The following is a 23,752-nucleotide window of genomic DNA, read 5'->3' on the forward strand; positions in this document are numbered from 1 at the left end:
TAGGAGAATGGATGGGAAGTGTTTGGTGGTCCCTCTCTGCAGAAGATGCTGAGTTTGGCCCATGGGGTTGTTTCCAGGAGCAGGGTCAGTGTAAGCTGCAGGGTTGTGAGCAAGAGTGTGAGAAATGCCAAGTGTAAACTGAAATAATATTTTAAAATATGTGCAACTGCCAGAAGCTTTCTTACTGATGTGAGCAAATCTCTCTGGATCTTTATTTTCCTTTTTTTCATATAACAGCCCTTTCCAAGTAAATGTACATGTACCCATATGAGTGCAAAGCTGTGAAGTAGCTGCATGGATGCTTAGAAACTTCTAGTTAGAGATCTGAAGACTAAAAGGGACTTGGAAGTGGCCTAGGGACACTGTTCTTAAAACTTCCCTGAATTAATTTTCTTCTTCAAATCCAGTGGGTTTGGCTGAAAAAGACCGTCTCTATTAGAAAAAGAACTACTACCCAAATATTACTGAAGCCCTTTTTTACATTGTTCCTGACTGTGATCAGAAATTCTTCCCCTGAATTTGATGCTATTAATTACCTTATTTTTAATTTGAGATTATTACTTTTTGATGTCACTTTTTTGCTGTTTTCACTCCTTCTTTGCACACCTCACCTGCAATGCTGTTCCATCATTATAAAAACATAGTTATATATTAGTAGTTATATATTGTACATAGTATAATTTTATATATATAGTTATGTATATAGATATTTATATATAATATACATAAACATATATATATATAAATATCTATATATAATTATATATTATATATAATATTAAAATATATATCAAATAATATAATATAATATAATATAATATAATATAATATAATATAATATAATATAATATAATATAATATAATATAATATAAGTATATAATAGAATATGTGTATATAATATATATTATATATATAAATTATAATATATATTAGATATATAGTTATATATTATACATAGGTTGGTGTAGCTAAAAATATTCTGCTAACCAGAGGCTGCAGTTATTGGTCACTTTTTGGTTTTTGGGTTGTTTTTTTTTTGTTTTCTCCCTAAGTTGATTCTTCTCCTAATTGTTCCCAGGCTGGTGGAAACCAGTTCTGTGCAGGGACAAACTCAGACCTGCCCTGCTTGGGCACAAAAGGTTGGGCTTGGGAGAACAGGAGGGGAAATCCAATGGAGCAAACACCTCCATGAGTGCCTGTGGTCAAAGCTTTGCTGGAATCACCCTGGGAGCAGCGCTGGGTGTCCCCAGAGGCTCCTGCAGATGTTGTACCCCGAGGTCACAGCCTCTGCCCTTGCCTGGGGGCAGGGGAAGCCTTTCCTCCCTGCACAGAGCATTTGAAGCTGTGTTTTCAAAACAGCGCTTGGGGTTTGATGCTTTGCCTTGATTTGGATGCCCCAAGGGCTCTTTGATTGAGCTCTTCACAAGCTAATGTTCTCCGAGAAACCCAAACACCCTCGGTAATTAACGCTGTGCAATTAGGGGTGGGTTTATTTGTATCCCGAGCTGTCATCTGCGTTGGGATGGGGATGGGACTTTGGGGGGCTCAGCTCACAGCTGAGCTTCGGGAGAAGGTGTGAACCCCAGTCTCATTCACACTTTGCATCTGCAGGCACCTCTGGGTTTAACCTTTTCTTGCCCGTGGAGAGGTGGTTGGTCCCTCTTTAGGCACTAGGGTCTGTTGTTTTCCCCGCAGGCAGAGCAGTGTCAGGGCAAAGCAGCTCCAGGGAAAGCAGTGACAAGACAGAGCATTATGGGGGGGACAGAGGAGTTTATTATTAGTTATTTACCACAGTGCTGCCTCCTGGATGTGTTGGAGTTCTAGATGCTAAACATTTTAAACTTTCTGTACCAACAGACTCTAACCCCCTAAAAGAACACTTCACTTGACCTAAAACCATAGACAAAGCTTCCAAAATTGAGTAATAACACTAAAATTACTAGTGTGTAGTTTAATCTTAAGTGTGTAATATCACAAGGTAAAAAACTTGGAGTTTGAAGTTTTAGAATATAGTAATATATATAGAACAAGATAGAAGTTTTAAAATAGAAACTAGTCCTTCTTCTTCATGAGTTTAAGTAGTATTTTGTAATTAAACAAAAACTGCATTGTGGGCTTCAAGTAATTAGTTATTAAGTTAAAAGTAAAAATAATTTTAGTGCCATTTCTTAATTAAATAGTTTAACCTTAAAAGACCTTATAAAGAAAAATAGTTAACCATTTTGGAGCTTGTCAGTAAAATCCTACAAAACTCACTACCTGTGAGACTATAACATAGATAAGAAAAAATAAACATTTAAATCTAAACACAAAATACCCTCTTAAATACCTTCAATCCCACCCTCAACAGGAAAAAAAAAAGAACCCAACAGCTAGCATGCAGCAGGGATGTTGCTGAGCACAGATGAAAGGCGGGCTGGCAGCGCCTGCTCTCGGTGCCCGCCGAGCCCAGCCGTGTTTAACGCGGTTTCGCGAGCGAGGCGCCGCTGCCAAACCCTGTTTTCCTCCGAGTGTGGCTTGACAGAACATCGTGTTTAACCTCGGAGTAGAGGGGATGAAACAAGGTTCTCTGTCAGGACTACGAATTCATGGTTCTGTCTGCTCCTACGCTCTGTCTTCCACTCCCAGCTGTGGCTGCTTCCATCTTGCGGGTACGTGGGATGTTTCTGAGGGGACACAGCAGCCTAAAACCTTCATCTTTTTAATCTTAATTAGGTGTCCTTCCAATTTATGCACCTCAACCACTTAACCCCATGGAAAAATGCCTTCAGTCCCTAAAGAAAAGCCGTTGCAGTGATTTGCTCACCAGCTTGGCCCACATCTGCTCATACCCAGATGTTGCCCCTGCTAAAAGCAGCCTCCGTTTAGTCCCAAGTGTTGCATACGTGTTCAAAACATCTTGTAGAGCACTGCATGGGAGTTAATGTGTAGCAGGGCTCCCAGCTCAGCATCTCTGAAAGCTGTCCAAGGCAAACCCATCCCCAGCACGTGGCATTCCCATCTGGAGAAGGAGAACAGGGACCCAGCTCCATCCTGCACGGGCCATGTATGGAAAAGCTCGAGTGCTGATGGTCTCTAGCACAGCTCCCCAATATAATGATGTAATAATTAACAACAGCATCTGAGTCTCACAGCTCCTCACAGCCTGTTCCCCCCAGAGCTGATGCTGGGTCCAAGAGCCCCATCTTGACTGTTGATCTCTTTGGGGTGGATTTGAGGCATGGAAGATTTGTTGCTCGTGCTTTGGCACATCTGTTTGACAAATCAGATTGGCATTTCCGCTGGGAGCTGTGGAAAGGGTTGCTGCAGACCCCCCTGCATGGACCAAAGCTTGAGGGATGATTTGTCAGCATCTCTCTGTTGTTGCTCAAAAGTATTGCCCCACTCAGTGCTGTGGGAGAGAGCCCATGATGGATAACGGGATCTCCCTGTTCCCAGTCTGATGGATGGGAGCTGTTCATACATGGAGCCTTCTACTGGGAGTGGTGTGATTTCAGGGCTCTTCCAGGACAGCTCAGAGCACCCCCTGAGTGTCCTAACGAGCCCCCTAATGAGCTTTGTTCAGGGGCTGCAAGCACAGCTGCCGTGGGGACAGCTGGGAGACGCACGGAGCTCCTGGGCCCTCCATATGGATGCTCTTGACCTCTGAGGCCTCTGAAACTCCATGTGGCTGCTGAGGACACTGGAAAGGGTCAACCCCCTCTCCACACCCCCAACAAAAGGAGGGTTTGGCAGACACTGCCAGGACCAAGCCGTGAAAAGGTCCTGGAGGGAGGTGGGGGAAGCACTGGTTTTCCGGGGACGCGGATTTGCAGTGCAGCAGAATTCCCTTGTAAACACGGCCTGGAAAAGCAGCTCCCACATGCACAAACCTCACTGGGTGCCCAGTAACTGGGGCCACAGGGCTCTAACAGGGCTGGGATCCAGCCACTGCCATCGAGAGGCTGCTGCAGCTCGGCCGGGGTGACTTTGAACCCCCTCCCCGTCCCCCCAGCTTTGTTTTCGGGGCTATTGTGGGGCTGCCGGAGCCAATCCCCGCCAGCCCCGATTCAAAGTCCAGGTGCCAACCAACTTGAACTCTCCAGCATCCCTGCCGTGAAGCAATTATTCCCTCAGACACATTCATTGTTCTCATTACACCATAAATTGTGAATGAATTAAACATGCACTTACCACTATGCACCACAGCTGTCAAGGAAAATAACACACCAATATCGAGCAGAGCTGGATCCCGCTCCTCTCCCAGGAAGGTTTGCTGCTCACAGGGAAGGAGGCAGCAGCCAAGCTCACTGGGGCTGGTATTTTCTTTATGGAGAGGCCAAATCTCTGTTCCCACTTACAGCAGCTCAGGGCAGGACTGTCTCTTATATTTGATGTTTTAATTATGGTTTTTCTCCCCTTTTTGGCCACATCAATATCGCTGCTGTGCAGGGGGAAGGCTGGTCCTGAGCTTCCAGACATCCCATGTCTTACATGGGGCACAAAGTCCTGCTGTGGGTGTGAGAGGAGAAATCCAGCCTTGCTTTGGGCTGGTGGGATAAAGCCAGTGGAGCCCCTGTGCCAGCAGCAGGACATGCCTGGCCCAGTGCGTGCTGGGCTCACTCCCACGAGCATCCCAGTCCACCCTGGGAATTTCACTGTAGGTGCCTGAGAGCTGGCAAGGGAAGCTGCAAAGGAAAGGTGATTGAGAGGGAAGCTGTGAAAAGGTGATTCAGCTGCCTGACTTGACTTTAGGGTGCTGAATGCACACACACACACAGACACTTTCCCAAGAAGCAGCACAGGCGTTTATTTATTTTCTCATCTCTGCTCCACATCCTTGGAGTTTATAGAGCTGGAGCAATCTCCTGGTGTGTCCAGATAAATTCCCTGATTGTTCCTGCTCCAAAGAGAGGACCTGGAGCTGGCATTTACCTTGGGGTACAATGTTGGGATTCACCAGACAGGATTACAGAGGGGGCTTTTCTTCTGAGTGCGGGAGCTGGAAGTTTGTCTGCATTTCTCTCCTTGCACCGCATCTCCAAGGAGGTTTTCACTTTCTAAGAAGGATGTTACCCACTGAGCTATTCATAGCAGTTAAATGAGAAAAGGGGTTAATAAAATACATGCTAGAAAAAAGAAAATAAGATTAGAAGGACTGATGTTTTGGCTGTGAGGCCTTCAGTAGGCTGCAGAGAGACGGGGGAAAAAAGGAACAAGATTATTATTTCTTTTCTCTAGCTCAAAGAACGTCATGGCCAGAATGGCACCACTAATCCAATTTTCTTTCTAACAAGTATTTTATCAACACCTCTTTCTTTTTTCTCCCCTCTATTCTCCTTCCTTCAGTCTCTACACTGACATCTGATTAGCTGCATTAAAACCAGTTTCAGCTCCAGGCTGGCTCTGCTCTGTCTGTGGGGCTCTCAGGAGCTGGGGACCCCCAGGACGGTGCCCATCCATCCCTGCTCACGTGTGCCTGTGCACACACAGTCCCTGCACTTTCTGGGCACCTGGTTTTCCCTGGCTGACCACAGCAAAGTCTCTTTTCCAGGCGCTCAGCCCCGCTTGGCAGAGGATCAGATGCAGCTCCACTGAAAGCAAACAGCCGCCTTTCCGAGGGAGTAAATATTTCGCAACGTGTTACTTCAGTCTTATTTATTATGAACATATTTTCCCTTTTATCCGGGGATTTGCCAACTCTCTGCAGTCACAAAACCTCGTGAAGGGCGGCGTGCCTCTCCTCCCCCCGTGCCTTTCCAGGGGGATCCAGAGATCTGGATTTAGCCAGCCCTGCCTCCCCTCTGGGACAGGGGGATGTGTGCAGGAGCCTGGCATTGTCCCCTGCTCCTTCCAGGGACAGGGGGATGTGTGCAGGAGCCTGGCATTGTCCCCTGCTCCTTCCAGGGACAGGGGGATGTGTGCAGGAGCCTGGCATTGTCCCCTGCTCCTTCAGGGACAGGGGGATGTGTGCAGGAGCCTGGCATTGTCCCCTGCTCCTTCCAGGGACCCCTGAGCCTGGCATTGCCCCCCCTGCTCCTTCTCAGGGACCCTGAGCCTGGCATTGCCCCCCCTGCTCCTTCCAGGGACCCCTGAGCCTGGCATTGTCCCCTGCTCCTTCCCAGGGACACCTGAGGTGGGGATTTGGTGTGAGCAGTGATGTTGGATCGTGGATCAGAGTGGGGAGAAGTTCCCATTAGGACCAGTCTGCCCCAGGATGTCCTGGAGGGGTTTTGGGGCATTCCTGTAATGTATTACAGGAAATACCCTCCAGGAGGAGAGTAGTTGCTCTCTTATCTGTCTTTTCTCCTAAACCTGCTGGAGGGATAAAAAGGTGTGAGGGATGCTGCTGAGGGAGACCATCAAGAGGAGACCCTGGAGAGGACCCTTTATCTTGGAAAAAGGAGAAAAGTAATTAAAACCTTAAAAGAACCTGATTCATCTTCATCAGCCCATGACTCCTGTCTGGCTGGGGGAAACTGCTGCTGCCCTGACCTCCCTTCCTGGAGGTGTGATGGGGCTGGGAGGGTCCTGTGGCTCCAGGCACTGCTCCCCTTGGCAGGTGGGCTTTTGGTAGTGCTGTGCTCTCCTTCCCTCAAGGGTTAAGAAAGCAGATCCCCTCCCTGCAAGGTTTGCCTGGGTCTGGGGAGGTTCTCAGGTGGGGTTTGTGCACCTGGGAGCCCAGCAGCAGCTCTGGGCACCGTGGGGTGCAGCCTTTGCCTGGGTCCCTCCTGGTCCCCTGGGAGATTAAATTCCCCCTGAGTGTGTCAGGAGCAGAGGTCACAGGGGAGGCTGCTTGGCCACCCTGCTGCTTTCAGAGGGATGGTGTAGAGCCAAGAGATTTTCTCTACTGTGTTTGACTCTGTTCCTCCATATAATGAGCTGGGAAACAAAGGTTGAGTAACAATCATAGTGCAGGAGGGGGTGTCCCTGCAGCCAGCCCCTGCTGTGGGATGGGGCCAGCCCTCCATGGGCTGGGGTTCCCAGCAGCTGAGGAGGCTCCCCAGGAGCTGGGCTGTGCCCTGACCCAGCCCAGCCAGCCTGTCCAGCATTTTTACAGGAACAAGGAGAACTTTATTCCTTTGTTACCTCCTTGGATCACCTCCCTCTTCCCTGAGCATCCAGGTGCTGATAACTGGCCGAAGATCAGAGCAGCTGGAGCAGGAGTGAGTGGCTGAGCCTGGCTTTTCTGCCACAGCTTGGGATGACTGTTTAGGCAGGAATTAGCTGGCACAGGGGCCCCTCCTGGTCCTCTGGAGGCCTCTGAGGTGGAGGAGCAATGACCCACCGTGGTTCAGGGTGTGAGGAAGCATCCTGGGCTGTTCCCATTTGTTCCTAATCCTTCTTGGCTCTTCCCTTCACTGGAAAATGAGACCGTGTTGGAACACGACCTTGGTTCAGCATATTAATTAGTGGGATGTTGAAGATAGGTCAGCAGTTAAGTGCAGACAGGCACAGTCATGCTCAGGGGCTGGGAGCTAATCCTGCCATTCCAGTGGGGTTCACTCAGCACCAGCTGGGGGAATGATGATCAGCTGGGTCTTTGCAGTCAAAATTTCGGTTTTGATGAGAAATCAAAATGTTCTACAAGCAGAGAGGAGTTTCTGATTCATGCTTTTTTCCTCCCCTCTATCGCAAAGCTGAAATTCCAGGGCCAGTTTGAGCCAAACCCCAGAATGTGGGAATTCTGGGATGCAGCAGTGGTCTGTAGTGGATGTGGTGGTGTGACAGGGATGGGTGACACTGCCACAGCCCAGCCACTGTGTGCTCCTCCACTCTGCCGTGCTCTCCTTGCCCAAGCTTCCATGGGAGATGCCAACTGGATCTGTGAAATGCACAGAGTAAAAACTACACCTCCCACGTTGTACTGAGTTTTAAAAAGAAGGTTATTTAGTTGCAATATAGGGTTTATCAGGATTTTCTCTGAGCTGGCTCAGTTTTCTTTGCAAAACCTTTCCTGTCAGCACATTTTCCACTGATTTGATGGACAAGACCAGCAGGACCTCACTGAACCAGCAAGTGACCCCCCAGTCTGGGCAGTGGCAGCACCTTGGGGTGCCCCAGCCACCACCGTGACCTCCCCCTCTGCATTTCTCCATCCCAGATGTGTGTGTGATGTCCCTGCCTGGTGTCACCTCTGTCAGCAGCCCTGCTCTGGACCCCAGTGCCACGTGCCTGCTCCACAGCCGCCCCTCACGCCGTGCCTGTGCAGGCTTCGTTAGCATTTCTCAATCGACGCTTTCTCATTAGTGGCTGGGGCCACTGGGAGCTTTGAATGAAGGTGGAGCCAGGCCAGAAAAAGATCCTCTCCTGAAAAATCATAATGAAAGCAATAATGGCTGGGTCCTTGAGCAATGCCTGTCTATGACAATTGTTGTCTGGAGGCTACTTAATTACGAAACTCTGTTCTCAGCCTGGGGCTTCACGGTCTTGTGCCTTTACTCTCTCTTGAGCAATGTTTTATTGCCATTGTCCTCAACCTACTTCGTATCAAGTTCAGAGCATCTGAAAGTGATATGAAATATATGTTGGTCCTCTATTCTATTTGCACGAATTTCTTGTATTGTGGGGTTTGTTTGGTTTTTTATCGGTATCTGAAAGCCTAAAGCTGGGATTATCTAAAGGATTATAGGAGAATTAGGCACCCAAAGCCAATTGATTTTTCGCTGTGAATTAGCCAAGTGCATTTGGAGGGCTGGAGGTTTGGTCTGTGCTCATGGTTTCAGGTCCACCTTGTAGCATTTCAGTTGAGAGCTCAGCACAAGTCGGGTGGCCTTGAAAAGGTGCTGGAGCAGGAGCAGTCAGTAGGAAAGTGCAGGTACAGAGAGGGAGACATGGCCCTGGGACATTGAACCGCCTTTGAAAATCTCCTTCTGACTCCCTGAGGCTCTCTTGAAAATGCCACTCTAAGTTACCATCAATTTTGATAATTAAGCACTGATTTAATTTTAGAGTAACAATAATTGTCAACATTTTCCAACCCAAGCACCTTAAATTAGACACGCAGCTCGGAAGTCTGGCGCGGGATCAAAGCGAGGTTTCGGGAGATGCTGAGCACACACCGAGGTTGTGCTCAGGACTTCACAAACCCAGGCCATGTGGGCTTGGGCCCCTGCCAAACGAGGTGCACTCAACATGCGTTTCAACACCTCGCTTTAGGCACCTCGGATTAAAAAAAATGAAAGGAAAAGAGTTGGCTGGGAGTGTTGCTGTGATTTTCCTCGGATGGTGAAAGCGCAGCTTGGCTGTGGTCCTGTGAGGGGAGGGCTGGGGCACACCCCAGAGCCCGTGCAGGGTGTGACAAGGATGTCACCAGGATGTAGCCAGGTGGATTCTCTGAGCCTCCTTCCCCAGGCTTGTTGCCCTCCAAGAAGGGACTCAGCATCCCACGGTGGCTTTGTGCTGGGTGCTGGCAGCAGGGAGGGGTGGCCAAGTGTAGCCCCACATTTCTCTTCACAGAGAAAAGCAAGGCACAATTCCTCCCGAGAATATTCTTATCTCATTTGCTGTGCCTGTGTTTGTGCAAAAATCAAATGCAATACGGAGGTTGTTTACCCAGAGTGATGGGGTTTTCTTTCCTTGGCCTATCAGGGCCAGCTGTGTGTGTGGGGACTGTGGGCTGACAGTCAGGAGATTCTGGGCAGTTGAGTGCTTGGCAGATTCAGTTTAGATGCAATGTAACATAGTGCAATATAGTATAGAATAATATAGTATAATAAAGTAATTAATTCGCCTTCTGATATCAGTGGAGTCCTCCTCATCTTCTCTCTCCCCCTGCAATTTCCGTAGCCAAGGACCCCTTGGTGACAGCGGGGTGCAGGTGGCAGGGATGCTGCTCTGCCAGGGAAGGGCAGGAAGGGTTCCCTCTGGAGCATCCTACATGGGATGGAATCCTCCCAGCGAAGGAATCCCCCGTGTCCTGTTGGGACGGGCCGGTGCCAACCCCTTGTTTTGGGGCGGGGGTCCCTGCTGGGGCCAGGGAGGGTCCCCAGCACCCACCCCGTGTCCTGTCCTGCAGGGCGAGGTGTCCTGGCCAGCATCAAAGGCTGACGGAGCCAATCCTTTGCTCGTATCTCTCCTCGCCTTTGATGAGGCTTCACCTCGCCGTGCTCCCCACGCCCAGCCGCACCCCGGGCTGCTGCTTTTGCTTTATTTTTAGCAGTGATTTGGAAATTGCTGGGGCTCTTTTTTTTTCTTTTTCTCTTTTTTTCTTTCATTCCCCCCCCCCCTTTTTTTTTTTTTCCTCTTCATCTTTCCTTTTTATTTTTTTTCTTTCTCCTTTTCTTTTTCTCCCCAAGGCTGTGAAGCAAAAGAGCCCCCCGAACCCCCAGCCCGCCGTTAAGGGCACATTCACACCTCTTCTCCTTGCCTTGTCTCCCCTTTATTCTTATGAAGCTCTCATTGATTATTGCCCTTAAATTCCTCAGTCCGGTCATAGATAAAAGGATAACCACTTCAAAGCAAAGTGTTAAGAGTTTAACCTCGAGCTAAAAGAGTGGACAACAAGGTAATTGAGGGTAATAACTGATCACAGACCTACTTTCAAAGGCACATGCAAGCCTCACTTTCAGATGGCTTTAATTTTATTAACATTTGTAGCAGCTCTAGATGCTTTTGAATCATTACGAACTTCAAAGCTTGAGGTAACACTCCAAATGGAGAACCTGACACCAGGTTTTTTGTTCAGGCCCACATCATATTGATAGTCTCTCTTGCAAGCATGTAACATCTCTTCTCAAACTATAAAAACCTAGATGAAGAAAATATTGCCAATAGAGAAGATCAAAGCGTGAACCTCCCTTTGAATGATCCCAAAGAAGTCAAAACAGAAAACAACAAGAGGAAAAAATGCATCTATATTACTCCGACTGTCTTTATCCATATTTAAACTTGTCTGCTGAGGCAGATGAGGATGGATCATTCTCCCTGAGTTTTATCAAACTGTTTGGCTGATCCTCTGTTTCTCTTTGGGCATTTGAAGCTGGCCTTTTGTCTTTTTGTGGCCAAAAACCCAAGAATTTGGGAACAGCACATAGAGGAACAGCCCTGACCCAGCTGGGAGGGCAGCCAGGTGAGGCAAACAAAAAAAAATATTTATAAACTGAAAACCCAGATACTAAAAGGAAAATTATAAAAACACCCACAGTGCTCCCTTCTCCAGCCCCTGATAATCCCAGGAATAAAGGTCATGTGTGGATGTTGAGCTGGTTTCCAGCCAAATGGGGTCAGTGCCCCTGTGCCCAGGATGTGCCCATGGGCACCCCAGGCTGGGTTGGCTGAGGCAGCTGCAGGGCTCCTTGTGCTGATCATCAGCAGCATGGTGAATGAGCCCAGGAATTGATCCAGGGTATAAATAGCCATTTTCTTTGTCTATTTTTTGTGAGGGAAGGGTTATTTTTAGCTGGGTGAGTTCCCTGAGCTAATGCCTGAAGCATTCACAATGAAGGGGGTGGCCCAAGGAAACGGGCTGGCCCTGCTGCCAAAAAACACATCCCTGCTCCCCTCTGCACAGGGGCTGCTGCCACTTCAGCTGGTGCCCAGGCTCTGAGCAGCTTCAGTGCTCAGGGAGAACCTCCCCAGCCTCTGTAAAGTCATCAGGAGAAGAAAAATTGCTTGGAATATTTTTTTCTTACTGGTTTTATAGTGGTGTAATCCTTTCCTCCTGATTTGCATGGGTGTAATAGCAGTATTAGGCAGGTTATTATTTTAGTGCACTCCAGGACAAAGGGCTGGCTCTGCCTCCAGGCTGTTGAGCAGTGTCCCAGCTGTGGCTGCAGCTGCTCCAGTGGTCACAGAGCCATGGAAGGGTTTGGATGGGAAGGGACCTTAAAGCTCATTTCATTCCAGCCCCTGCTATGGGCAGGGCCACCTTCCACTCTCCCAGGTGCCCCAAGCCCTGTCCAGCCTGGCCTTGGGCACTGCCAGGGATGGGCTGCTCCTCCTGGCACAGCTCAGAGCTCCCAGAGCCATCCCAGCTGGAGCACAGGGGCGTTTTCAGGCTGGAGCCCAGGGCTTGGTGACCAGCTCCAGGTCTCTGACCCAGGGTTTTATCCTCTCACTTGGAGCCACGAGTGACAGATCCACGTTCCCTGTGCTGGCTGGTGTCAGGTGTATCACAGGAGAGCCTCATTATCCATGTTCACTTCAAGAGCAGATGTCAACGTGTCTGAGCTTGTGGAAACCACATCCTTTTAAATGTATTAAATAGCTCTGTCTTGAGCCTGCCCTGATATTTCATTCTCCATGAACTGAAATCAATTTAATATTAAAAAAATCAATTCAATAAAAAAATTAAATTAAATTTATTTTTAAATATAAATCAATTTAATATAATCCAATTTATTTGTAATATAAATAAATATAAAATAAATAAGATAAATAAATAAATATAAAATGTTTATTTAATTAATACATTTAATTTAATTTTATATCTGCTCTTGGGTTGGGCATGTGCCTGTGTAACAAAATGACAATGGTGTATTGCTTAAATCTATGGGATTTATCTAATTTTATTGTCTAAAATTAGGGCTGGAAGAAAAATCAGCTATTCCAGCATTTCTTTCATCGAGTCCATCATCAGACAGGGTGGATAAGTGGAAGCCAGCACTAAAACATGCTACAGGTGCCCAGGGCAAGCCCTTGCAGGGCTGGACCTGCACAAGGTGTGCTCAGAAATCCCTGCCCCTGTGGCCAGTTGGCTCCTCTGGGGCTCTGCCATCCCCCAGGCCAGCAGGGAGCAGGATGGGCCCCATTCTCCTGGGAGCTGATCATCCTCCCATTGACCTTCAGGGAGGGACATCCACCATGGCAGTGCTCTTAGTTAATTTGAGCAGCCAGGCACGGGATGGGGATCATAATCAAAGAGTTATTTCCATGATTTCCAAAGTTTTATTTTCCATTCTCAAGCAAATTCCCTTCATCCATGATTGAGATGAGGTAAGTGTTCCCCTTCCAGCTTGCAGGGGGCTTGGGTGGAAGCTCTTATTTCCATTCCATGCACAGAGGTGAACAGACCCTAAATCTGAATCAAACCCTAAAAGTGTCTCTGGCAAATTCCTCAGAACTGGTGTTTTTTGGAGGTGAAACACCTCCAAGTGTTTAGGTGAAACACCTCCAAGTGTTTTAGAGGTGTGAAACACCACAGCAGTGTGGTTGTCCTGTAGCCAGCCCCACTCTGCATCACCCACAGCAGGATTTCAGCTTTTACTGCTTTCTAGGAGTTTTTAGGGCTTCCCCCAGGTGGAAATGTTCCCATTACAAACTCAGCTTATCTCAGGAAGCAGCAGCAGCTGGGACTCAGGAGGTGACAGCCACCTCCTGCTCCCCTCAGTGCTTCCTGCCATGGCCACCATCCCCTGCCAGGGGCTGCCCTGCATCATCACTAATGAGCTGATCTGCAGCTTTGATTAGTGTGGAGGGGATGTGCTGGCCTTTTCCAGGGGAAGAACAGCAAGGTAGGAACTGCTTCAGTGCCAGAGGATCCTCCTGGGGATGGGTTTTGTTCCCTGGAATGGTTCTTGGAGGAACAGGAGTGCTGGGGAAATGATTATCCAGACACTACCAAAAAAAAAAAGGAGGGGGGATCTCTCAGTTGTGATGTGAGTCTGGATTATGCTCTCAGGATAACAGGAGATTTGAGTTAGAATTGTTTTCAAGTATTTAAAAGCAAATCCCAAAGTATTCTAATTTCAGTCTTGCTGGGAAAAGAGGGAAAAGCCCAGAAGCTGGTTTGGGGCTGGGGATGCAGAAATGGGGATATGGGCTGATAACACTTCAGTTTCTCCTGAGTTGCAGCAGTATGAGGGTCCCAGTCCCCCCAGTTTCTTAGAGAGAAAGGATACTTGGTAATTTCCAGCTTCTGTGAAAGGATTAGAAAGCAAAAGGAAAAAAAGATTAAAATACTATTTTGATGGTTTCTCCCCCAGCACGAAGATTTCTAGTAAAAAGAAAAAAAAATCATTAATGAAATGTATGTCCAAGCAGCCTTTTTGGGTCTGGTCAGGAGAGAGACTGACCTCACACTCAGCAAGTTTCCCTTCCTTTTAATAAAAAGGGAAAACAAAGCTGCCAATATTAATTATTTAAGGATTATGGTGGAGGTTCCCACAGTGGAAGAAAACACCTTTTCATACAATCAATAGGGCTCTGGCAGAGGAAGATACAATCTGCTAAAAAGAAATGTAGATAAACAGGGAGAAAGGGGAGCAGTAAAATGTGATTTTAGGTGAAATGGCACCAATAATTTGACGCTGGTTTGGACACAGCTGCTCAGGAGGGGTGACCTGAGGATGTGGGGGTGAGGCTTTCTCCAGGCAAAGCCTCCTCTCTCCAGCCTCTATTTCACACCTGGAAATAAAAGCATCCTTAAGAAAATTAATGTTTCTGTTGTGGCCTCAGGACTGGTCCAGCTTTTGAGAGGCATCACCCAGCTCCTGACAGCACCACAGGGGCTGGGATCTCACACCCTTCACTGTCCTTAATTCTGAGAATTGAATGGACAGGCAGAAACAAACCAAAGCAGGTATGATTTTAGGGTATTCAACTTTGACAGCACACCTAAAAATAACCATGCACAAAGGGCTTGGGTTTGTATTTTTTTTTTTTTTTTACCTCTGGAACTGAAAAGTTTTATTTGACTTTATGATGTGCAAGTTTTCCACTAGTCAGGAAAGCCTGTTCTCTCCGAACTGTTGTCTCTCCTCCTGCTTTTTCCATTACCATCCTGCTGTAAGGGCTGTGTGGATCAGGATATTTGGGTCCAGGAAGTTTTTTTGGGATGCCCTGTAGCAGGCAGGGTGGGAGTGGACTGTGGCAGCCCAGCAAGAATGCAAAGGGTTAAACTTCATGCTGCAGCTGCAAAGCCCAATTTCTTTATTTCCTGTTAATGACATTATTGCCTACATAAAACCATTGAAACATGTTTCTTTCATTTGTTTAATTTCAAATTCTGAGCACACTAGCTGGAAACTATGTTTAATAGTTAAACTCAAAACATTTGGATTTCCTTCCCTCGCTGAGATTTGCAGGGAGTGCACTTCATCCTTAGTTGGGTTTTCAAGGAGCCATTTTTACACAGCCATAGGAGCCAGCCAGAAAACAAACCAGATTAAATTGCAGAATCAAATCACATCAGTTCAGGCTGGTAACACATCATATATTTCCCTTCCTCTGCAGTCAGGCCAAGATACCATCAGCCCCAAGTTGTGTTGGAGCATCCAGAGCCAGGACACCCCTCTGTGCATGCAGGAGAAGGGCTTCCCTGAGCATGCCTGGAAAAAATGTTCCTGTTTCCATGAAAAAACGGAATGGAATCTCCTTCAGGCCCTGCTGGCAGTGACGCTCCTGTCCCCTCCCCACATTCCTCCTGCTGCAGCTCCAGTGCCCCAGAAGGGCGGTGTGGGAAGGAGGAGGGCACATCAAGGTGGATCTCAGCCACCTCAGGGTGGAAGGGAGACCCTTAAATCTGAGCCTGTTGGGCAGATAAAGCTCCAGGCTGTCAGAAACACGGGGTCTGGTGATGGTTTTAGCAAAAGCTCCGTCCCACTGTCAGGTTTGTCCCCTCAGGGTGATGGACACTCACAGGTTGTTGTGTGGAGCTGATTGCTTGGAGTGTCTAAAAGTGACTTCATGAACACTCACAGGGTTAGAGCATGGAGAAACTGGGCTTTGAACCACTTCAGATCCAGCTTCTCCTTGGCACCATGAGCTGATGAAACCCAGAACCAGCATTGTGAGCAAAAGCAGTGAGTAGAGGTGGGAAAACAAGGAATGTGGCCCTGAACAGGACTTTAAGGAGTCATCACTGACATGAGGAGAGAACCACAGTCATTGTTAGCAGAAGCAGTGAGTAGAGGTGGGAAAACGAGGAATGTGGCCCTGAACAGGACTTTAAGGAGTCATCACTGACACGAGAAGAGAACCACACTCAATGTTCTGCCATGGCATCGGGGTACATCCCTGAGAGCCACAGCAGTGCTCAATTTCCCATCAGAAAATCTGCATTTGACAAAAAAACTCAAGAGGATTTAAATGTTACATTCCAGGGCCAGATGCAGGGACAGTTTCCATTAGACCAGGTTGCTCCCAGGCCTGTTCAGCCTGGCCCTGGACATTTCCAGAGATGGGGAATCTTGCTGTCCTTGTTACAGGGAGATGGCAGAGATGCCTCATTTGTGCATGGTGAGGAAGGGGTGGTGGAAAAAATGAGTCAGGGGAAGCTGGTCATAAATATCCTCATTTACCTCTTTTGCTCCCACCCTCTCTTCAATCTCTGTTCTGTGCAGGTGATGGAAGGAGTTCAGAAATGTTAATAGATAGCAAAGTGCTCGTGTGTGTTTTATCAGCTCTCCTGGAATGGTTAATGCTGATACCGTGCCCCTTTCAAGTCTAAAAAATCTGGGCAAGCGTGTGCAGATAGCAGGGAGTGCACTGAACAAAACATCAAGGAAAAGAGTCTGTGGGGGGGAATGGAAATGGTAAAAGGATTATAGGAGAGAAAATGTATCGGACTTATCTGGCGATGGTCGCTAACAAAAGTGTGTCAGTTTATGGAATGAACTTCAAATCCCATAAAACTAATTGTGTGTTTTCTTGTCTTGTTTGTGAGTATCTCTGGCAGTGCTCTTCCCCCCCACTGGAAAAGCATGTCTTTGTGTGGATAATACCCTGTGCCTGCAGTATGTGGGGAGATTACACAGCCCATCAGGTTCATACCTCTTAAACTAATGATGTTAAACTAGTTTATTAGAAAAAAAAAAAAAGAAAGAAAGAATAACTTCAAAGGTTCACATGTGGGCTGCAAACCTCTCATGTCTTCTGTATACAGGGTCTTCCTCTTATTTTGATCAAGGCTGTTCCCAGCACTTCTGTTGAAATAGTCCCAAGCCTTTGATGTCGTTATCAACGTGACCACCAGTGTGAGCTCAGTGACGAAGGGGGATATCAGCCACACTGGGGGGCTGGATCCTCCCCTCTGTGGGACCCCGTGGGCTCTGCCTCTCACTGGGCAGCTTTCCTGCTGGGAAAGTGATTTTTAGACCCCGAGCCCCTGGCCCACGTTGGCTCAGGGTCTAAATGCCCAAGGTGGGAAGAGTGAATAGGGCAGGGCAGGCACAGGGATGGAGTGGGGGGCAGGAGGTGAGGGCTGGGAGGGGTCTTGGCAGGGAATGAGCCCCCAGTGGGGGCTGTGCATGGAGAGGAGGGAGCTCTCAGCATGCCTGATTCATGTTTCCTCTTTATTTTCCATCCACATCCTTGTGACCCCCTGGAAGTGCCCAAGGCCAGGTTGGACAGGGCTTGGAGCAATCTGGGCCAGTGGAAGGTGTCCCTGGCCATGGCAGGAGCATGGAACAGGATGAGTTTTAAGGTCCCTTCCAACCCAAACCAGTCTGGGATTCTGTGATTCAATGATCCTGCTGTGGTTTTAGCAGAGGTGCATCAGCAGAGTCAGGGTCAGGCAGCAGCACCGTGCCCTGGCCTGGTGGTGGGGCTGGACAGGCTGTGCTGGCATCTCCTGGTGAGGTTGGACAGGCTGTGCTGGCATCTCCTGGTGGGGCTGGACAGGCTGTGCTGGCATCTCTTGGGCTGGACAGGCTGTGCTGGCATCTCTTGGGCTGGACAGGCTGTGGTGGCATCTCCTGGTGAGGCTGGACAGGCTGTGCTGGCATCTCTTGGGCTGGACAGGCTGTGCTGGCATCTCTTGGGCTGGACAGGCTGTGCTGGCATCTCTTGGGCTGGACAGGCTGTGGTGGCATGGCCTGGTGGGGCTGGACAGGCTGTGCTGGCATCTCCTGGTGAGGCTGGACAGGCTGTGGTGGCATCTCCTGGGCTGGACAGGCTGTGGTGGCATCTCCTGGTGGGGCTGGACAGGCTGTGGTGGCATCTCCTGGGCTGGACAGGCTGTGCTGGCATCTCCTGGTGAGGTTGGACAGGCTGTGGTGGCATCTCCTGGGCTGGACAGGCTGTGCTGGCATCTCCTGGTGGGGCTGGACAGGCTGTGCTGGCATCTCCTGGTGAGGTTGGACAGGCTGTGGTGGCATCTCCTGGTGGGGCTGGACAGGCTGTGGTGGCATCTCTCAGGTTTTTTGAGGTTCCCCATGAGGAAGGCAGTTCCCTGGCCCACAGTGTGTCCCTGTGCACAGGGAAGGGCTCTGACTTTGTCCCCTGGTTTAGGACTTGTGGCTCCTGACAAGCACAGTGTGAGCACTGCTCTGATGTGCTGGGGCTGCTGGATTTGATTCGATTTGATTTGATTTGATTTGATTTGATTTGATTTGATTTGATTTGATTTGAGCTCCTGGACCCCTGTCACCTGCACAGAGCCCCTCACAGGGACCAGCAGAAGAGCCCTGGTGCAGCCCCCAGTGCTGCTGGGCTCTGGGCTGGTGCTCTGTGGGAGGACAGCAGCCCAGAGCCATCTCTTTAGGAGCACAGCACTGCCCCGTGGGCACACAGGAGCCAGCTTAGCTGGGTGCAGTCAGGAGGAGCCCAGGGACTGTGGACTGGCACATCTGAAATGCTCTCAAAGACCCTTCTGCCTTTTGCTTTCCCACTTTTTTTTTTTTTTTTTTTTACTACCTGCTCTATAAAAAGCTCAAAGTAAAAAAAAAAAAAAAAATTAATTTCTCTTTATTGTGTAGCTTCGCTGTGAACTGATTCTTTTAATCTAAAATTATTCCTTTTTGGTGCCACAATCTGACTTCAAGCTTCTTTGCTGGCTGTGAACATGACACACAGCAGCAGCCAGAGAGGAGGGACAGGCTGTGTCTGCCCTTTGCTGGGCACCAGGAGGGCTGAGCACGGCTGGAGGACACTGCTTTAAACAGCTTTTTGCAGCCTTTTCTCCCTCATTCGACTGAGTTTTTATCTCAGATGCAGAGAAAGGCTAACAAATAAAATATAAATAGCTAATTTTCTCTCTGCTCAACCTGGGAATTCAGATTCAAGTTTAGACAGGAAAATCAGAAGGAAATTCAAAGATCCTCTGCTTTCTTGATGACTGCAGCTGCTGCCTGAACACAGAGATTCCCTGTAGATCTGTGAACAAGGACTTCCAGAAGCTGCTAAAGATGAAGAAAACTCTGGAAGACCTTCCTGTACCTGCCACCGCCTGCCTCGTTCACCAGATTGCTTTCAAATCCCAGGCAGGACCTGGCTCTTCCCTGTTGGCAGGAGCAGAAAAGAGACTCCTGACTGGACATGAGTGGGGCCACCACTGCTCTGGGCAGGACCAGCTGCTCCCTGGTGGCTTGGTTTCAAAAGCCAGGTGTTTGCTAAGGAAGGCAGGAGCCTCCCCTGAAATGGAAAATTCAAATTTTTCTTTTTCTGAATCCACCCCCTGCCATGGCAGGGACACTTTCACTGTTCCAGGCTGCTCCCAGCCCTGTCCAGCCTGGCCTTGGACACTGCCAGGGATCCAGGGGCAGCCACAGCTGCTCTGGGCACACACCACCCTCCCAGGGAAGCATTTCTTCCTAATAATCAATGTAACTCTGCCCTTAGTCAGTGTGCAGCGCTGCCCCTTGTCCTGTCACTCTGGGCGGGGCAAATGGCAAAGCCTGTGGCCAAAGAAATTATTTATTATTATAATTTATTATCATTATTATTATTATTATTATTATTATTATTATTATTATTATTATTATTATTATTATTATTATTATTATTTTAGTATTAGTATCATTAATATTATTATTAATTTTAAAAAATCTATTTATTATTATAAATTATCACCTTCCACACTGGCTGTGCCAGGGCACCTCCTGGGAAATGCCAAGGCACAGTGGAGCCCCTCGCTGGCCCAGGAGTTGCTATAAATTTTAAATTAAGGAGCTCTCAGGCAAAAATATGGGAGCAGGGAATAACAAACCAGGACACCTGGGCAGCTCCCCACAAAGCCACGGCCCCAGGGGCTCTCCCTGCCCTCCTTGTGTGCCCTCAGTGTCCCTTTGTGGCTGGCACAGAGAGGATGGGGACTCAGGCAGGTGTTTGGGTGGGCTGCTCCTCTGCACCTGCAATCCCCAGGATTTGCTAAATGAAGTCCCTGTCTGAGTTTCTGGTTGCTCTCCCAGGGTGGTGTTATTGCACAACGGGATTTGGAGAGAAGCACTGGGTTAAATGACATTTTTATGAAATGGGATGAATAAGACTTAATGAGATTTTCTTCCAAAGGGAACGAGTCTGAGGTTTTCAGCCTCCATTACAATGGTTTCATTTTCTGTGCTGTGACAGTAAGTGGGACTCAGAGAGGTTTTTATCCAACATTGTTTCAAAGAAAGTTGTAAGGAGAAAGGTGGTCAAGTCACCTTCTCATGGCTGGAGGTCCTGGGCTGGAGGTGACACCACTGTCACCATGCCAAGGGGCCCAGAGGGACACAGGCTGTTCATTCTCCCAGGAAATGACAATTTTTGTATGGTTCAGCAGCATCTGGCATCATGGCACGTTGATATTTGGCATTCTGAGCAGCACAAACATGAATAATCCTAATAATTCATAACTCTTGTTGTGCCTTGAAAGGGCTTTTGCTGTGCAGCTCGTGGGCTTGGCAGGACATTTGCTGTCCATGTCCAGTGGTGGCCATTCCCAGGCCTGGAAAATGTGTAACTGGGCAGCAACAACAAATTCACCCATGTGTTATTTCATTATTAGCCAGCCCAGGCATGGTCAGTTCATGGGCTGTGTGAGGCTCCAGGATGGATTCTGCCATTGGATGGGTGACAAAATTGTGACTCCAAAGGACATCCCATCCGGGGCCACCAAATCACTCAACCTCTGGGGGTGTTTGCTGTTTGTTCTGGTGCAGAGGGGCTTGAGCAGGGCCTGGAGCAGGAGGAGCTCTGTGCTGTGGGGTGAATGCAAGCTCTGGGTTGGGGATGGTGCAAACCAGCAGCTCTTCCTTCCAGAGAAGGTGGGAAGGGACAGGGACAGGTCTGTGGTTGTGATCCTGGCTTCTGAACCCTCATTTAGGATCAGGCTGTGCCTGGGACCAGGGACATCCAGGGACATGCAGGGACCAGGGATGTCCACTGGAGCATCCCTGGTGTGCTGCTGTCCCACATTCCCCATCCTTCCCTTGGGGTTTCCTTTTGCAGGGCAGCAGGAGAGGGGGGAAGGCACTGGGAGCAGCTGTGGGGCTGGGAGTAGGGTCTGTTTGGGGTCTGTGCTGGGAGCAGGATCCATCTGGGCTCCATTTCCCAGGGCTCTGGGGTCTGTGCTGGGAGCAGGGTCTGTTTGGGGTCTGTGCTGGGAGCAGGGTCTGCCTGGGCTCCAGTTCTGGAGGCTCTGGGGTCTGTGCTGGGAGCAGGGTCAGTCTGGGCTCCAGTTCCTGGGCTCTGTGCTGGGAGCAGGTTCTGCCTGGGCTGCAGTTCCTGGGCTCTGTGCCGGCTGGAAGGGGCAGCTCTGCAGTGTGCCCTGGATGTGGGACAGGGCACTGTGTGACCCCACAGCCTGGGGACAATGCTGGGCCAGCCAGGGGCTCCTACTGTGCCTTGGCATTTCCCAGGAGGTGCCCTGATGATGCTCAGGCACAGCCAGCATGGAAGGTGACATTTCTTTGGCCTTGCCACCTGTCCTGCCCAGAGTGACAGGACAAGGGCAGCGCTGCACACTGACTAAGGGCAGAGTTACATTGATTATTAGGAAGAAATGCTTCCCTGGGAGGGTGGTGTGTGCCCAGAGCAGCACCTGGAAGTGCCCAAGGCCAGGGGGGACAGGGCTTGGAGCAGCCTGGGACAGTGGAAGGTGGATGAGCTGGAATGGGATGAGCTTTAAGGTCTCCTCCAACCCAAACCCGTCTGTGATTCTATAATAATGATAAAAACCAAGCCAAGCTGGACCCCACCAGCTCTGCCAGCCAGACCAAGGTGGGCTCTGGACAGAGGGACAGCTCCTGGTGGGGAACTGTGGAGCCCCCGGGGCCAGGCTCGGAGCAGGCTGAGGAGGAGGAGGGCAGGAGGCTCCTTGGATCTGGAGGGCAGGTTTGGGGGCCAACCCCTAATTAAAACCTTTTGTATGAAGTTCCAAACCCTCCATTCCGTGCCTGGTTAATATTTAACAGCTGGGGCCGGAGATGGGAACACAACTGCGGCCGGGCTTTGGCTGCTGTGCCAGTTCTATTGCAATCAGGGATTGTTTAATTAGCCTGCAGAGCGAAAACAGGCCCGCGGATTATATATATATATAATAATAATAATAATACGGGGACCCGCCCCATTTTCTCCCCGACATGAAAACTTTTTGCGAAGTTTTTAATGCCGGGGAGTCGCCCCCGGCCTGCAGCGTTGCGGAGGGCTGGGGAGGGGGACGGGGGATGCGCGGAGGATGCGCGGGCGCTGCGCGGGGCGGCGCAGAAAAAGGGGCGCTGCGCCTTTAAGGCGGCGGAGCGGCGGCTGCGATCGCTTCCCTTTGATAAGGTCCTGGCAACTCTGTAGCCGCCGCGGGAAGGGCGCAAAAAATAAATCCTGCTCCCCAAAAATATAAAATAATTTGATTTTCCTCCCCAGCCCTGGTGTACGCACCCTTCCTGCCGTCCCCCGCCCGCGCCAGGAGCCGCCCCCGCGCACGCCTCGCACCGGGGATGCCCCGGGGGTGGGAGCACCGGGAGGGGCAAGAGGTGCTCCCCCAGCTTCTCCTTCTTTCTCTTTTTAATTTTTAAAATTCCTTGGGCCCTTTTTTTCTTTTTTTATCCTCTTTTTTTCTCCTTTTTTAATTTTTTTTTTTTCACTGCTCTACCGCCCTTGCAGGACCGCTCCGCCGGGCTGCGCTTTGATGCTGCGGGGGGAGCCCGGGGCGGGGGGCGGAGGGAGGGGGGGGGCGGGACCTGCGCTTTTGTATTTAAAATAAATAAAATAAATAACCAGGGGAGGGAGGGAGAGGAGGGAGGCGCGGATCGCAGTGGGCTCCTTCCCTCGCAGCCCCCCCGCCCCCCCCTCCCTTTACCCCCCTCTTTCCCGATGCTCTCCGATGCGGTTGCACCGCCGGGGAGGAGAGGAGGAGGAGGAGGAGGAAGGCGAGGAGGAGGAAGGCCGGCGGGGGGAGCGGGTGCAGCCTGCGCGCTGCCGGCGGCGGGGAGCGGCGGGGCCGCGGGCGCGCAGCGAGCTCCGGCTCGGCGGTGAGTGGCAACTTCGGGGGCGGCGGCCGCCGCTTCTTCTGCTTGAGATACGCAATTTTCTCTTAATTTCAGTTATTTCCTTAATTTTTTTTTTCAATATATGTATTTTTTTCCCCGTGGGGTGCCCGCGCTGCCGCCCTCCGCGGGCGCGGAGCCTCCGCGCCGCCCGTGCCCGCCGCGGCTCGGCTGTTGCTCGCGGCTCGGAGGGCTCCAAGTCGCTCCGGACTTTTTTCCCCCCTTTCCTCCCCCTCCGACCTCCCTCCTCCCAGCCCGTCGCCATTTCTAGAGCAGGTTTTTATTATTATCATTATTATTTTGCACGCCGGGAAGCTCAAGGCTGGGGGCTGCCCCCCTCCGACACCCCCTTCCCATTTATTGCCCCTTTTCCAGAGCCGGGGGTGCTGTCCTGGGCTCCAGGGGGGATGCGGGGGGCCCGGGATGCCCCGCAGCGCCCAGGTACGGCCGCCTCGCCTTAACCCACCCTCGGGGGTGTTTTTTGGGGGGGGGGGGGTCCCTGGTCCAGCCTGGCTCCCGCAGGGAAGCGCCCCAACATCGTTGCTGGCGGAGGGGGGGACACCCGGGACACACGCGGGTCGGGCAGCGCGGGGGGAGCGGGCTGCGAGAGGGGCAAATGGAAACCAGATGCCGGGGCAGGGACGCCCCG

General features: G+C 49.9%; 1 protein-coding gene across 1 annotated transcript in view; it reads left to right on the forward strand.

Moving 5' to 3' along the window:
• Window positions 1-23,752, forward strand: part of CEP112 (centrosomal protein 112) — a 193,969-nt gene that overhangs the window by 169,758 nt on the left and 459 nt on the right. The gene's annotated exons all lie outside the window — the stretch shown is intronic.

This window comes from Molothrus ater, chromosome 19 (genome assembly GCF_012460135.2).
Source record: "Molothrus ater isolate BHLD 08-10-18 breed brown headed cowbird chromosome 19, BPBGC_Mater_1.1, whole genome shotgun sequence".
Taxonomy (NCBI): Eukaryota; Metazoa; Chordata; class Aves; order Passeriformes; family Icteridae; genus Molothrus; species Molothrus ater.